The sequence below is a fragment of the Silene latifolia genome, chromosome 8 (genome assembly GCF_048544455.1).
Source record: "Silene latifolia isolate original U9 population chromosome 8, ASM4854445v1, whole genome shotgun sequence".
NCBI lineage: Eukaryota > Viridiplantae > Streptophyta > Magnoliopsida > Caryophyllales > Caryophyllaceae > Silene > Silene latifolia.
This window is the reverse complement of record NC_133533.1, coordinates 23074467-23091439: the sequence shown is the minus strand read 5'-3', so window position 1 is coordinate 23091439 and position 16973 is coordinate 23074467. Positions and strand designations below refer to the sequence as shown.

The window sequence follows — 16973 nt, the reverse complement described above, 5'->3', positions numbered from 1 at the left end:
GTGAACCGTTTCACTATCAAGCGAGAGCATAAATCCGTTTTATGCAACAAAGGCCGAAAAAAAAAACAAAACAATTTTTTTTTTCTCACTGCTGGACGGGAACAGTGAACAGTACCAAATTTTTTTTTTTTTTTTTTTTTTAAATGCTGTAAAGCCGAGAGCATCAAAAAACCAAAAAAAAATATACGGCTCAAAATCGTGAGCAACAAAAGATCAAAACAAAACGGTTTGATAAAACACAATTGCAATTTTAATCTAATCCGTATAGAAAACAAACTACAATTGTTACATCTTCAACATATTGCAATAATTATCGATTAAAATTACAACATGTAAAGAATGATTGAAAACAAGAGATCGAACGATCTAACAAAAATGTGTGGCACGCAAATCAATGCAAAAAAAACAGAAAAACAGGCCATTGAAGGCCGCACGGTTTTTCCCCAAAAAAAAATTTGCCACACGAAATTTTATGCAATCATTTTGATAGATCTTTAACAAATTGCGATGAATATCGATTACAAAACAATATGCAAAGATCAAAATGAAAACAAGACAAACGACAACCAACGCCGTGTAATCAAGACACGGATCCCAAGGTACAAAAAAAACAAAAACGCAGCAATTAAAAAAAAATTGCCGAGATAAAAAAAATGTGCCGAGGAAAAATTGTGGCAGCCGCACCAAATTTTTAAACAAAAAATTCATCGATTCAAAAATCGTTTGATGAAAATCACATAGAAAAATTTACGTGGCCTCGCTCTGATACCACTTGTGGGGTAATATCCGTATAAAACCCATAAATTGAAGGATTATAACGCAAATTTTATACGTGATTAATAGTCATAAACGAAAAACACAATGAAACGATAAAGATTAAGCAATAACCTCCGGTCCTAGTGCAATTCGGCAATGAGAGATCAAAGTAGATCTCCTCCTAAATGATGCACCCAAGATTGTCCGAGAAATGCCCTTGTGCTAGAATGAATCCTCTAATTGCCTTGCAATATTGAGAGGATTGTTTTGTGAGTTTTCGTTGGATGAGAGATCCGAATTTTGAGAGGCAATTTTCTCAAAACCCTAAAAATGTTTTGCAAATGAAATTAGGTTACAAGTGAGGAGAGGCTCTCCTTTTGTCTCCTCTAATTCGGCCAAACCGAGACCACCAAGGGGAAGTGGGCTTCCACTTCCTCTTAGTTTTAACTCATGGTCCGGTTCGTTAAATTCTAAATGTATATGACGCGGTTTCATTATAAACTGTCATCGGTTATCGGATATTAAAGCATCAACTAATACCACGGATTAGTTGAATTATTAATACATGTCCGACAAAGACAATATCGTATAATTAATTTATCCAATATACATTAATCAAATATAAATCGCTTATATTTAATTTTACGAATTAACCGCTTAATTCGTCTTAGCCATTTTTATTTAATCCGTATTAAATAAAATATCTCAACATCACATTTTGACTAATTATTAGTCAAATAACTCAGACTAACTGGTTAGTCAAATTTGGCATCTACATGACTGTATTTTCATACTGTCACGTCTCTCAAACGTATCCTATAGGTGTGACTTTTAGGGACCAGTTGATCACCGCCATCTGTATGACAATAACGTCAAACTTATCTAGCAAGCCAACCGTTATTGATAAACGTGGATCAACTGATAATAATACCAAAAGTATGCCCTTTGATCCTTTTAGAGATTTATAAGTCCTTGCACTAACTGTAAAGGACACCAGCCCCAACAAGCTCCCACTTGTCCGTACAAGTGTATGTGCAATGACGTTATCCGCACTAACTGGAGGACACAGCTCCAACATAGGGCACTCGATCGAGTAGGGGGTCACTCGATCTACTCGGTCGAGTATGTTAGAGATCAGAAGGTCTGTTTTGGGTCTGATGTCGAGGCACTCGATCGAGTATGGTGGGAACTCGATCGAGTAGCCTCTACTCGATCGAGTAGGTTTAGGCACTCGATCGAGTGTGTTCTGGGCAGCCTGTTTTTGTGTTTTGAGGTTTTAGTGCGTATGTTTATATCTACCCTTTCTTATATAGTTTCAAGATGCCGCCCAAGAGAAACGCTTTGTATGCGAGAGCTGAGAGCATGAACATAGGTGATATCGTTAAGATGTTGGAGCATCAGGATGCTCTTACAGAGGCTTTAAAGAAAGTGGGAAAGGATAAGGAGGTTGATCACTCTAAGATCAGCCTTTATATAGCGAGGTTTAACCCAAAAGAGTACAAGGGGACCGGGGAGCCTAACCTTCTTGACAACTGGCATCGTGAGATGGAGAACATACTAGACCTGGTTCACTGTCCTGATGAGATGAGAGTAGAACAAGCTGCGTTCTACCTGAGGGAAGCAGCTGGCGAGTGGTGGGATAAGGTGAAGGTGAGTGCTAGGGAGATGTATGTGTTGGAATATGTGTCCTCCGACAATAATGCGATTGCAACTGTCGATCATGATGATTACATGTTTAAGTCTCATTTTCAGAATACATGTGGAATGTAATATTTTTACAGTCAACTGGTCCACACATATCAGTAATGATTGGCTGACTAAAGTTTGACATTACTGTCGTGCGACGGTGGTGATCAGTTGATCCCCTTAGGTCATACCTAAAGGGTAACACTCTTAATTGAATATTTAAGTGATCGTATGCCGATACGGGTTAATTAAATTACTTAAAATTGACGGACGATTTTGGAGGTGATATTTACGTGTCTCATTGTAATTTGATTAAATAAGATACGGTCTAAGTGATCGAATTGTTTTATCACTTAGATGAAATTATTGTTTACGGAAACAATTGAAACGGAATGAATAAATTATTATAAGTACAGAATGTTGTAGTTTATAATTCGGAAACATTTTTGGTACAAGTAATTATGAATTACTATGATAATTTTTATAAGTGACATATTTTATTAATATGTTGATTTTTAATTATTAAAAATACATTTTATAAATAAGATGTCATGTAATGTGTCACATGTGACATATTGACAAAATCACAAATAAAATGGACTCATCCATTTTATGTGTGTGTACCGAAATGGAGGAAGCATTAGGATAAAATTGTGTTGATTATTTATAAGTGGAAGACATAATTATAAAACCTAATGATAGCCATGCAAACATAGCCTTATCTTGGGAAGAAAAGGAGAGCATGCATTGGGCTCTCTCTCCTTCCCATTTTTCGGTTTTCCATATGAAAAAGAGCAAATGTTTTTGCTTATTTTTTCCACACTTACACTACATGCAATAGTTAGTGTATTATTCATTCATCCACATAATAACTTAAAGAAGTTTTAGAAAGAGAAACAAAAACACTCCAAAATCCCTCTCCTCTTGGCCGAAAATTCAAGAGCACAAAAACCTTTTGGGTCAATTTTAGTAAGATTATTATTATTCTAGATCTAATAATATTAATCTATTAAGAGGTTATCTTGGGTATTATTCCTTGGGAGGGATTCTATACTTGAATCCTTTGTTCATCCATTATTTGGAATGCTCAAGAACTAACAAGAAGGAGATCTTGTTGGTGCCCTTTAATCCGAAATCCCTAAGTAAGGATTGATGATTTCTTCTCTTTTTAATTTATGTTTACATGCATAAGATTTGTAATTATTTTATGACTAAATAATTTCTCACATATATGAATATGTAAATTAATGAGATATAGATTTCCAACAAGCGGTATCATGAGCCTTAGGTTGTTTGCATGCAAATCGGTTATAGTTTTTCCGAGTTATACGATTAACATATAAAACTTATAAATTTGTGTTTATTATGATATATCACAAAATCAACTTTGCATGTTAAAGTTTCTGATACTAAAATGTATTTAGGATATTTTGGTTAATTTATGGATTTTTATTGTTCATTTTATATTATAATGGCATTAAAATGTGATTTTATGATAAAAATGTCATTTTCGGACTAAAATTAGCTAAACTTCGAATTTTTCAGTGGTTTTTGGATATGTTTTCACATATATTATTTTAAGATGACCTGTAAATTTTCATAATTTTTGCAGTTCTTATGCTCGCAATTTGTTTTTTTCATGATAAAAATCGAATTTAAATGAAAAATAGGTTAATATGAGAAATATTTCGAATCTGGTCATAAAAATTTAGTATAATGTCATATGCAATTTTACAAGATGTGTGTAAAATAATAGGCTATAATGAAGTCTTTATGCATGATTTATGAATTTTTAATGAAAAATAGCATAAATAGGGACTTTAATTAGTGTAAATTGCTAAAACATACTTCATGACTAAAGAAAAACGTCACATGTTGCATTTTATCTCCTATTTCAGATCTAAAATTGAAAAGTTGATAAATATATTTTTTCTCATGTTTTTATGATTTTTATTGATAAATCCGATAAACCGCAACATTGTTTTTCCCGATAAATTTCGAAATTTTTAACCTAAGTTTTTGATCATTATGAGTGTCATGGTATTTTTCCATAATGTTCATGAGTTTAAATTTCAAATTTCAAATTTATTTGAAATTTTTATGTTTTATTTGAAGTTTATGGCATTTTATTTTAATTTTGAGTCCATTAATGAACAAATTTTAAGAAATAAAAGTTAATTATTGTCAATATGTTAGTGGAGACTAATTTTTATTCCTAAGTTGTTTAGGGTAATTAACTTGTGCATAAATATGATTTTATGTAATTTATTGTGATTTTAAAAGGTTGAATCACGCAAATCCGTAAAAACCATTTAATATACGATATTGGCTCCTTAAAGGCGATTTAGCATAAAATTGGGCATGTTCATACATATTATAATGCTGCATTTTATTTATGATTGTCATAATTTTATTTTATGTAATTTTTGAATTATGTAATTTTACTTAGTATGGCCTTAGTTTTAATTGGTATTACCCGAAATGTATGGGAATATCGATTCGGTTGTAATTTATTATGATCTCGTATCACCGTTTTTTAATTTAATAGATTTATTTTTATTTTAATTACAAATGTATAATAGGAAATTATGTAATTTGTTATGTAATTTAATTATTCCGGAGATCCTTGAAGACGGTGTCACTCGAAAAGGAAATCCATTAAAGACGGTGTTACCTCGAGATGCGTGCCTCAACCGAAGTTCAAGGGACCAATGGAGTTGGTTTCCGAATATGTAATAGTTAATTAGATTTTCTATTTTAGGAAGGCCATACTAGGATTTATTTTATGTTTTGCATTTTATTTATATGTTGCATGCATCGCTAAATCGCCATAACTAAAACATGCATTGTCATTTTAATCGAGTTTTTTCGACCGTGTCAATTACAATTATCGTAGTTCACCGCTTTAGTTCACTTAAAACGTGATAGATAATAAATTGACATGACCTCTCGCTAAAAATAAACAATTGAGACTTAGCCTTACCAAAAAGTAGAAACCATGAAAACCTATTTCGTGAGAGAGTGCACTCGGCCACACCGGGGTACAAACCTTGTTACGTAGGGGAAGTGGGTGATAAATGTCTATCCACCGAATTCATGTTGATGAGGGTTTCATCGGCCACACCGTGCCCAAGTTAATGTGGGTTTGGATCATGGACACATTTATTCGAAATTTGGATTGAACTCAACAAAAGTTTTTTGATAAGGGTTTCATCGGCCACACCGTGCCCTTGTCAGATGTGTTTTGGGCTAAAGATAAATGTTAATGTAATTTTATCGACCAAGAGTTCTAAAAGTAGAATCGATTAAAGCGTTAATCCACCGAGTTATATTGATAAGGGTTTCATCGGCCACACCGTGCCCAAGTTAATATGGATTTGGATCTTGGAATCATTTATCATAGTTGGGTAGAGGTCACTATGTAAATGCTTTACTTGTTATTTACAAGTATTAATAAAACGATAAATGTTAAGTTTTCCACTATTGCGTTATCATATTGTTCTATTTCTTTACCACAATTCATATACGATATCATTTCGATTCAAAACTCCATTAAAACATCGTAACTAAAGACAAAATTTGAATTTTCTTCTAAAAACCTCGAATTATCCATTGGAAGGATCTCTTGTGAAGAGTATAGATAAAAGTTATTCATTATCAAACAGGTTTTTTGATTCTTGACTAACACATCTACTTACAATGGATTGTTTTTCATATACTTAATTGAATTAAGTACCTTGAAGCGATAAATTGTTTTGGTAATTAGATTTGTCAGAATTCGTAATTGACCAAAATAATGCAACCACTTCAATGAAAGTTTTAAGACTAAAACGATTGAATTGAAGAGTAGTCTTCATAAGATTCAACTTTGCTTCTCTAAGTAAAGATTCATTGAAATGAGTGGGAGCATTCTCTTAAACCGTTAAGAAAAGGACGAGGTTCAAGAAGTAAAAATTATAATGGAATTGATACAAGGTAATGTTAAAAGTAAAGTTATTGAGAAAAACGACACTAAACCTATCAATTCCAACCGATAAAGTTTCCATTGTCTTAAATGTTGGACACTAGAAAGGAAACTACCCCAAGTTGTTAAAGAATAAGCAAGTTAGTTGTGGAACATCTAATAAGACTTAGTTCTTTATTTATTTGATTGACATAAATTTTGCTAGTACTACTTCGTCAATATTAGAAACCGGTGGTGGTTTTCATCATTGTACTTGATACATAGGATGATTAGAATATGACGACTAGTATCAAAATAATGTCGAGAGATAGAGTCATTGTGTAATCAATCTAGTTTTGGGTTTATAGTTGTACTTAATTATGACTATTAAGTGCATAAACCGTAAATAAGAATATAAACTTGTTAAGATACAAAAGAGGTTTCACTTTTGTGGCCCAATACACCACGATTTGATGTATGGCTAGCCCATTATCAAGGTAAATATATTCTAAACCAAACTAGAATGACACATCATGTAGATGATGTAAGACTCAAATTGGTAACCCAAGATTAAACCTTAAATTCTGGAATGATGAACGCAAAGAGTTATCGAGAACTCTTGAAACCATTAGATTGTTAATCTTATGGTATATGCGTATCTTGTATTCAAAGCAAGATGTCTCGTGCCTTTTGGATGAAAAGGAGATCGAGGTTGTAAATCATTGATCCAAAATAGGTTGATCATTTTCTTTTACCAACGATTTAAGTTGACGCTAATGTGTTCACTTAATAAGGTAAATAGAGAAATCCTTGAAGAAGTTCAAAGAGTTCAAGGAATCACGATTTAGTCATGATGGGGTTATCAAAGTGAAGACTTTGATATAAGCCAGAGGAAATGTGATATAGTATCACAAATTAATCTCTCTTAGCACAGATTATGGGATAATGTATGGTTGGATGAAGAAATCAAACGCTATTCGATATGGTTTGGATCTTAATCAAGTTACCTTGAGTTACTTGATCTAATTTTGGGGATTTTATCATTTTGTCTAAGTTGTTTTCCCACTAAATCTGAACGATTCATATGAGATATGAAAAGGAGAATACCATGTTTGTAAGTTTTCAAAAGAAACAAATGCTCATTTTTCCTTATTATAATCACAAGTACAACAGGTTTGTGGCTCGTGAAGCTGTCTTTCTAAAATACAAGTTTATTTCTAGAAGACAGAGTGGGCGAAATTATTCAAGAGCCACAAAGAATGTTATATCGCAAGGAAACTGGTCTTTCTTGGCTACATGAGACGTTTTGTGTAAGACGTTGTTTCTTCAAAACCTAGGAGGTTAAAGTCATCACTTGTTGAAGATGATGATTTAGTGTTACTTTTAGAAAGTAAAGAGCTTGCAACTTACAAAGAAATTGTTTGATTCAAGTTGACTACGTCTGGAAAGTAATAAACATATGACTTACATGTGATTGTTTAAGTCACAACTCAATACAAGGCTTAGAGCCATGAATATCCGAAATAAAAGGCTTGATTAGTGACAAAGGGTTTTGCACTAATAAAGAGAGATTTCAAAGCTTGATTGGTGGCAAAGGGTTTTGCACTAGTTGAAATGCTTAAGTCTATTTGGATCTTCTTAGGGATTGTGTTTCATTATGATGACACACATATAGCGAGTTAATCTAAAACCAACTTCTTCAATTAGAAGGAATGTATTCAATACATGTCTTGAGTTTTGTAGATTCTTACAATCCTAAGATAATGTGAAACTTAACAGAGGGTCTTAAGTAGGACATCAATGAGTTGGAATCAACATTTTGATCATGTGATAAAACTTTTCTCAATAGGTTGAGAAGTTGTGTTTATACATGAAGTTTAGTGGGAGTTATGGAAATTTTAATTAGTCTTATATGTGGATGACATATTGATCGTTGGGAATGATTTAAGACTTTTGGAGTATTATAATACATCTTTAATATCAGGATTTATGGAGATAATTCCACGCGATATTAGCGTCAAATAAGAAGTCTTATTTTGATTAGATTCATGACTAGTTCAATCAAGTTGAACATATTTGATTGATTCCTTTTGCTTCCGCTGCCGAATCAATTAAATGGGAAATGATGTATAACACTTCATATACTTTGAGTATGATGAATTGTTTCAAATCGAATTTAAGTAATATTTACCAAGTGAGCCATAAAGATTACCCTTAAGTGCTTGCAGAAGCATTAAGGATGTAATGCAAAGTGTTTTTGATGCAATTTTGTGTAAGGGTGTTACACAAATGACAATTGACAATTGAGATTACGCATGGTTTCCGACAAAACCATAATCAAAACACATTAGGATGGTTAAGATACCATAGTGGCCATGTTATTTAAGAAATGGAGTTGTTAGAATCGTTCTAAGCAATAAAGAACAATGAAGATGCTCACAATGGAAATTGAGTACACTTGCAATCATGAGATGTGCGAGAGGGATAGGTCCCGCACACTGTGAAAACAGTGGGAGCTATTCTAAGGCTAGAGGGCCTATGTCTTGATTGGATCTCGACACGTACTCAAAATGTTTCGTAATGCAAATGTATACATTACAAAGGAAAACGAGTATGTAGTAAGGTTGAGTAAGGTACAAGAAGTTGATAAAACCTACTAACCAAAGTCTTCTCATAGGCTTAACATGATGAGTCATGTCATTTCAATTGAATTGAGATGAACAACCACATTCAAGATCAAAATGGATTATAGAATATGAAGTAGTAATCAAGTATTGACTACTCATATGATAATCACATTTATCGTTCGAGTTTTTAAATCTGAAAACTTTTTTATACTTTGTTACATCCAAACGGGTTGTAGAGACAATGTTGAACCCCGTTAAAGTGATCCCGGATTAACATGGTGTTCGCCCATAGTCACTTATATGAGGTGACGTCTCGAAGTGACTAGAGTGTGATGCGATTGATGGCAACTTCAAGTGCCATAGAGTCATGTGAGATGACTAGTCGATCACATAGGCAGACTGTTAGGAACACCTTGTCGGGCCTTATGACCGCTTATAGAGTTCTAGCAAATTTATATAGCCTGGTCGTGGCGAGAGCTACTATAGTATTCTAATGAGTCGATTCTTTTGACTAAAGACTGTTCGCCTAAGGTGGCATAGTTTCAGATTAACTTTGATTTGTGTTACTATGACCTTCGTAAATGGGGTCAAATGGGCATATTTTGGGTTATGATGGCTGTGGCTAGTCGAAGGGAATAAGTGCGATAGGAATTGTCCACCCCTGGTCAGGGTTAAAACAATATCTCAGGGCCACTCGAGGAGTAATGAACTGGAAATGTGTGGCGACGCTCGGAAGGTATCTATGGTAGATAAATCCGGTCAATCAGTTATTCTCCAGATCGAGGAAACCACTCTCGATATGATCACTTGCAAGTACGACCTGAAAGACACCTTGCATTGAGTGGGAGATAGTAATAGGATAAGAGAATTGGTGACGCACACTTGTCGAGGACAAGTGGGAGATTGTTGGAATATGTGTCCTCCGACAATAATGCGATCGCAACTGTCGATCATGATGATCACATGTTTAAGTCTCATTTTCAGAATATATGTGGGATGTAATATTTTTACAGTCAACTGGTTCACACATATCGGTAATGATTGGCTGGCTAGAGTTTGACATTTCTGTCGTGCGACGATGGTGATCAGTTGATCCCCTTAGGTCATACCTAAAGGGTAACACTCTTAATTGAATATTTAATTGATCGTATGACGATACGGGTTAATTAAATTACTTAAAATTGACGGACGATTTTGGAGGTGATATTTACGTGTCTCATTGTAATTTGATTAAATAAGATACGGTCTAAGTGATCGAATTGTTTTATCACTTAGATGAAATTATTGTTTACGGAAACAATTGAAACGGAATGAATAAATTATTATAAGTACAGAATGTTGTAGTTTATAATTCGGAAACATTTTTGGTACAAGTAATTATGAATTACTATGATAATTTTTATAAGTGACATGTTTTATTAATATGTTGATTTTTAATTATTAAAAATACATTTTATAAATAAGATGTCATGTAATGTGCCACATGTGACATATTGACAAAATCACAAATAAAATGGACTCATCCATTTTATGTGTGTGTACCGAAATGGAGGAAGCATTAGGATAAAATTGTGTTGATTATTTATAAGTGGAAGACATAATTATAAAACCTAATGATAGCCATGCAAACATAGCCTTCTCTTGGGAAGAAAAGGAGAGCATGCATTGGGCTCTCTCTCCTTCCCATTTTTCGGTTTTCCATATGAAAAAGAGCAAATGTTTTTGCTTATTTTTTCCACACTTACACTACATGCAATAGTTAGTGTATTATTCATTCATTCACATAATAACTTAAAGAAGTTTTAGAAAGAGAAACAAAAACACTCCAAAATCCCTCTCCTCTTGGCCGAAAATTCAAGAGCACAAAAACCTTTTGGGTCAATTTTAGTAAGATTATTATTATTCTAGATCTAATAATATTAATCTATTGATGTGACCATAATTAGCGCACATTTAGTCCCCGAATTAGCCTCGTTGCCATGCTTTTTAGTGCATAATTGGGTCATTTACTATCTTTAGTTCTTTGTTTTGCATATTCTTTGAGATTTTGATCCCTTGGTAGGAAAGGAGTACGAATCTTGCATTTTTGAGGCAAAATGAGGCTAAATTGATCGAATCCAATGACCAAGCATCAAGGAGAGACAAGATTAGAAGGCCTTTGTACATATTATAGTAGATGAGCAAAGTTGAGAAAGGATCCTTAAGTCCCCGAGGAAATCCCCAAGGATTTCATGAAGAAAAGGGAAGAAAAGAAGAAGGAATTATGCTGAGTCACAATCCGAGCGGATTGTCTCCAATCCGTCCGTCTCCCCACAGCACAATCCGAGCGGTTTCCTCCAAAGACGCTCGGATTGCACCACAAGAATCCGCCCGGATTCTCTTGAATCCGCTCGGATCTCATCGCCAGAATCCGCCCGTCCCGACCTTATTCCGCCCGGATTCCAGCACAGCGTGATTTCCTCTTCTCCAAGCTACGAAGAAAGAAGCCCTTCCTTCGAAAAATACCGGCTCCTCCTTGCTCAATCTAAAAAGTGTAATTACTAGTTTAACCCTTAGTTAACCCTAATGCATCCTCCCTAATTTTCACTATAAATACCCCATTAGTCTAATTAGAGGAGCATGTTCTTCTTATCAAGAATTAGAGTAGTTAATATCAATCAAATCTCTCTTTAATATTGTAATCAAGTATTAATAAAGTTTTAATCCAAGTTTTGGTTCATTAATCTCTCTCTTGTTCATCCTTTATTTTGGGTAATTGAAGATTATTTGGGTTATTATTGGGAGATTGACAACCTCTCAATCAAACATCAAGTACTTCTATTATTCTTTCTTTGTTATTGGAATCATTAGTAGGTATAATCTCTTAATCCTTTTTAATTATTGCTAATTACTTTTATTTGTTCATCATGTTTCACTTTGTTAGTATGATTGACAACCTTGCTAGCATGTTTAATATGATGATGAGTGAGTAGTTCCTTAGCTAGGGTTAATGGGTAATTAGGGGAAACCAACATGGGGGATGATTCATGCTTAAATTAATATGATTTCATAGTTTATTTGCTTGCTTGTTGTGAATCTCGACTCATGCACATGTTATGTTTGATGAAATGCGAGCCTATGAATCCTTGCATTTTTTACCCATCACCTATCCTTTCAATGAGACTTATAAGACATAAACCAACTCGAGTCTCATTAGACCATGCATGTTGTTGAGTAGGGAAGATTAAGTCGACTTATAGGTGTTGTACAATCTAATCGATTCGGCTCCGGGACCCAAACTTTCCTAGGATTGTAAGATATAACCCAACTCAATCCATCACAACAAGAATTGCTTGCTTATAATTTGAGAACATGTTTGTATGATCATATCCCATGATTCCCCTATGACCCCATGATACCCTAGTGCTTTTAATCAATTGTTTACAACCCTTTTAGTTCATCTTGCTTGTTTATTTTCATTACTTTTTAGTTTAAGTGACCTTCTACATCAATCCAAATTGTGACACCCCTAAGACACCACTAGTTTCAATTGAAATCTCATTTCAACTCCCGTCCCTTATGATCCGACCTTTACTTGCCTCTTTACTAATTGTAGAGTTGTTTTGTGAAGTTATAAATTGTGTTTTGATTCGACCGTGACCCAACGATCACATCTTTAATTGTGAATACGAACGGAATCCGATCAAAAATGGCGCCGTTGCCGGGGACGGTGTTTGTTTGATTTAGATTTATTTACATTGTTATTAGTTGTGTCTTTTCTTTGCCTTGGGGAAGTAAAACTTCTCAAGGTTCGTTCTAATTGTTTTCAAGTTGTTTGATATTTTGCATGTCTAGAAGGTCACAAGGTGACTTGCTACCTCTTGATCGTGAAATTGAAAGAACTTTGACAACCAATAGAAGATTTGCTAGGAGAAATTTGAGAGGTATTAGTGAGGTTGTAGGAGAAATTCAACCAACTATTGAGTTCATCAACCCTTTTGCAAGAGAAGGTGAGGAGAACCCAACACAAAACCAACCACAAAATCAACCCACAATGCCTAAGTTTTCTTCACATTCCGTACCAACCGAGGATAACCTACCCAATGGTACTCCCACACCACAACATCTAACCGGAAACTTTATTGCCAAATCCGCCTTTATCCAATTAGTTGAAAGAAGCCAATTTGGGGGGATGCCTAGTGAAGACCCTCATTCTCATATGGAGGCTTTTTGTGACTATTGTGATGCGATCTCACAAACCGGTGTAACTCAAGACCAAATTCGATGGGTCTTATTTCCATTTTCTCTAATTGGCACCGCCAAACAATGGTTGAAAGGCCTTGATAAGGCTACTCTCGGAATAGACTCTTGGAAGAAGTTGGCTCTAGCTTTCTACAAAAAATTCTATCCACCGGAAAAGACAAACATGCTAAGAGCTCAAATTACGGGTTTTAAGCAAAGGGATGAATAATCTTTGTATGAAGCTTGGGAACGGTTCAAAGGAATTTGTCGCTCATGTCCTCATCATGGACTTAGCGAATGGTTCTTGGTTCAACAGTTTTGGAACGGTCTTTATGAAGACTCAAGAAATATCCTTAATATGGGATCGAATGGGATGTTCACCGAGGTTGATGACAACCAAACTTGGAGCAAAATTGAAGAGATGGCAATCCACAATTCACAATATAGTAGGCCTCGCAAGGCTACTAGAGGAGGAAAGCACGAAGTGGACGCCGTTACTCAATTAGGTGCCCAACTAAGCTCCCATATCGATACTATCAACTTGAAGTTCGAAAAAGCAATGGCTAGACTTGAAGAAGTCTCAAAATCACCAAAGCATCATGTCAATGCCATGACGGCATCTTCATCAATCCCAAGTGGGATATGCGAGAATTGTGGAACTTTGGGTCATGACCCAAGTGAGTGTAGGGGAACAACCGAACAAGTTAATGCTTTCCAAGCATATAAAAGTGGTACCCCTTATTCAAATTATTATAATGAGAATACCAAGTTCCATCCAAATCTCTCATACAAAAGCCAAAATGTTCAAAATCCTCAAACGACATACACCCCACCACCCATGAGAAATCAAAACCAAAGACCCTTTTACAACCAAAACCAAAGTTATCAAAATCAAAATCCATACAATCAACAACATGACCAAGGTTTGGATGTTCAAAAAGCGGTCCTCCAAATGCAAAAGAATCAACAAGAGTTTTTCACTCAAATGCAAAAAGATAGTCAAGCAAAGGAAATCACCATCAACAACATTCTAGCTCACACCAAGATGTTGGAAACCCAATTGACTCAACTAGCATCTTCAAGCTCACAAAGACAAAAGGGGCAATTACCACCTCAAAGTAATCCCCCAAGACATGAAACGGTTAGTGCTATTCACTTGAGGAGTGGCACAAGGTATGAAGCACCGAAGAAGCAAGTTAAGGGTGAAGTTGTGGAAGCTAGTGATAAGGAAGAAGTTGTGCAAAACTCCAAGGGTGGAGAACAATCAAAAGAAGAAGTTTCAAAGAAAAATGAAGACAAGGTCAAGGAGAAGGAGCCCATTGTAATTAGACTTCCTTTTCCAAGTCGTCAAGCCAAGCCCAAATTTTATGACCAACTTGGAAAGTTTATGGAAATTGTCAAGAATTTGGAAGTCTCGATTCCTTTCACGGAATTAATCAATCACGTGCCGGCCTATGCGAAATACATGAAAGATATCCTCACAAATAAGAAGTCAATCTGGAAACTTGAGACTATCGCCTTCACTAAGGTGAGTAGTTCAATACTTCAAGGGAGTTCACCTCCGAAGCTAAAGGATCCGGGAAGCTTCTCAATACCGTGTACCATTGGCGACACAACGATCAACAAAGCCTTATGTGATCTAGGGGCTAGTGTGAGTGTTATGCCGTACTCGGTGAGTAAAAGATTGGGGATGGGAGAGCTTAAATGCACCAACATCACAATCCAAATGGCCGATAGATCGACGAAGACACCATTAGGGATATGGGAAGATGTCCCCGTACGAATTGGGAAGTTTTTCATCCCGGTGGACTTTGTCATTGTTGATATGGAGGAAGATTCCAACATCCCAATCATCCTAGGAAGACCTTTCCTACACACCGCGGGTGCGGTGATTGATGTGAAGCATGGTGAGCTCACTCTAGAAGTGGGAGATGAAAGTATAACTTTTAATCTTGACAAGACCATGAGAGCTCCCCATTTGCATGAGCCATGTTTTATGGTTGATCATTATTGTCGGAAGGATGAAAGGAAGAAGTCGGAATTCCAATGGAAAAAGAAAATTGAAGATGCTCCATTCAAAGAGCAAGTAAATTGTGACAAGGAGAGCTTTCAAAGCTCAAACAAAGAAGAAGAAGATGGCCTCATTGGCCAAGGGAAAAAATTGGGAGAATTGTCCCCATCAAATCAAGAAATTTTTAATGATCACGTTAATGAAGTATGTGGTCTTTGGGACGACGAATTTGAAGGGATTTTTAATCCCTATATTGGACATGCTATTGATCAAGATCGACAACAAGGGCCAAGGTCTATTGAAGACCTCTACCATGATAATGAACAAGCTTTCGATTACTTTTTCAAGGTGTTGAGCAACATTAACAACACCTTGAACATGCCCCCTTGACATCTCATCAAGAATGAGAGTTTGGTGGAGTTCTCCCTAAACCACCACTTGTAAATATTTCTAACTCCCTAACTCGCATTTCAATTCTTATATTGCATTTTTGTCATCTTTGGATTTACTTTATTTACTTTGATCAAGATAATTGTCATGTTTGAGAGAAGTGAGGGAGGGACTAACGATTTCAATTGATGAGTAGTACTTTACCTTAGTGTGGGGATGGCAATTGCCTAGGCTATCCATGCCTTAGTAGTGCCCCCACAATGAAGAACACAAGATTTGAAGGAATAATAAAAGATTGGCAAGGGAAATGTATTATTCACGGATGGAACTGAATCCGGGTACACAGGGGTAGAATCCGAGCGGATTCGGAAGAATCCGCCCGTCTCCAGAAATCCGAGCGTACTGCAGCAAAGACGCCCGTCCTGAACTGAGCTGAATTTTGAAAATTTTTGACTGTAAGAGAATCCGGGCGTCCTGAGCAGGAATCCGCCCGTCTTGAAGAATCCGCCCGTCTTAAAAGAAAGACGTCCGTCTCTGCAGCTGAGGAAAACAAGAAAAATTTCCTGGACTAAAATCCGCCCGTCTTCAGGCAAATCCGCCCGTCCCGTATCAAGAAAATCCGAGCGTCTTCTTCTGAATCCGCCCGTCTTTAGGCGAGTCTTATAAAGAGCAGAAAGAGCAGAATCCGCACGGATTGAGCAGAATCCGCACGGATTGCCCCTGCAGTTTGAAAATTTTCGAACCTTATAAAACCCCACCCACCTTCATTCATTCATTCATTCATTCATTCATAACACTACTTCAAAACATCAAAACCCTCATTCTCTCCATCACAAAAACAAAATCCCTCAACAACATTCACCAAAATCAAATCAAATCATCCTTCTAACAACAAATTAATCACTCCTCCTTCATCAAAAATCAAAACCAAGCACAAGTCTTCAACCTTTGAGTCGATTTTTGAATTTATAAAGGCAAAGCCTTTCACCTTTAAATCGATTTGGGTATACTACAAATTGAAGATTTTTCACTTTCTCTTGGTTAATTCATCAATGGCAAGGACTAAGGGAGCAACAAAGGCAACAAAGGCAAAGACACTTTCATCAAGGCAAAAGGCTCTTCAAGCAAAGAAGTCTTTGGCTATGGTGGTAGCAACACCAAACTTGGAAGTGCAACAACAACAACAATAACCTCCTATGGGTACAACAACTTCTACTACTCCGGAAATTGATCAACTTTTGAACTATCCGGAGGTAACTTTTATTTCCAAAACCCATAGAGATACTTTTGCCAAGTTTGCTAGGAAATCTTTTTCATCCACCAAATTTGTTTGTGAAGA

The 16973-nt window shown here is 35.7% G+C and overlaps 1 non-coding gene across 1 annotated transcript; it reads right to left on the bottom strand.

The window, feature by feature from the left end:
* Positions 1-13417: 13417 nt before the first annotated feature.
* LOC141597711 (small nucleolar RNA R71) lies at positions 13418-13524 on the bottom strand. Its single transcript, XR_012522931.1, has one exon. It is a non-coding gene; the product is annotated as a small nucleolar RNA R71 (small nucleolar RNA).
* Between the last annotated feature and the right edge of the window lie 3449 nt (positions 13525-16973).